The sequence below is a fragment of the Myotis davidii genome, unplaced genomic scaffold, assembly GCF_000327345.1.
Source record: "Myotis davidii unplaced genomic scaffold, ASM32734v1 scaffold299, whole genome shotgun sequence".
Classification (NCBI taxonomy): Eukaryota; Metazoa; Chordata; class Mammalia; order Chiroptera; family Vespertilionidae; genus Myotis; species Myotis davidii.
In genome coordinates, this window is record NW_006293088.1 from 5,300,352 (window position 1) to 5,300,979 (window position 628).

Here is a 628-nt window from a genome sequence, read left to right on the forward strand (position 1 = left end):
CCCACTCTGCCCTCGCCCCACACCTGCGGCCTACTCCCCACCGAGGCCAGAACTTAGATCAGAGCATGTCCTGACTCAACTCAAACAGCCCCAAGGGCTCCCCAGCCCACTCCGTCCTCACCGGAGGCTTCAAGGCCTACATGAGGAGCCTCTTTGCCATGGAAACACTGTTGGCACACTGCCAGCCTATTGGCTGCGGCTTGTCTCTGGCCACTTTCTCACTGCATGGCAGAGTGACTTCAAAGGATGCCCCGTGGCCCACAAAGCCTAAAACATTTGCTTTCTGGCTTTTAAGGACGTTTGCATAAGAAGGGAGGGGTTTGGGAAATGGGTGAAAGGGGAATATAGTCAATAATATTGTGGCAAGTTTATATGGTGACAGATGGCTAACAGAATTAATGGCGTGATCAACATTCTCTGGTATAAAATGTGAAATCACTATATTGTACATCAAAACCCCCTGCCCCACATACCTGGCCCCCAGTTACCTTACCAGCCTCATCCCTACTCCTCTTCCCTGGCTCTCCCTGCTCCAAACACCCCAGCCTCCTGGTTGTCCCTTCAAAACGCCCTGCCTGTTCTGACCTCAGGGCCTTTGCACTTGCTGTTCCCTCAGCCTGGAACTCTC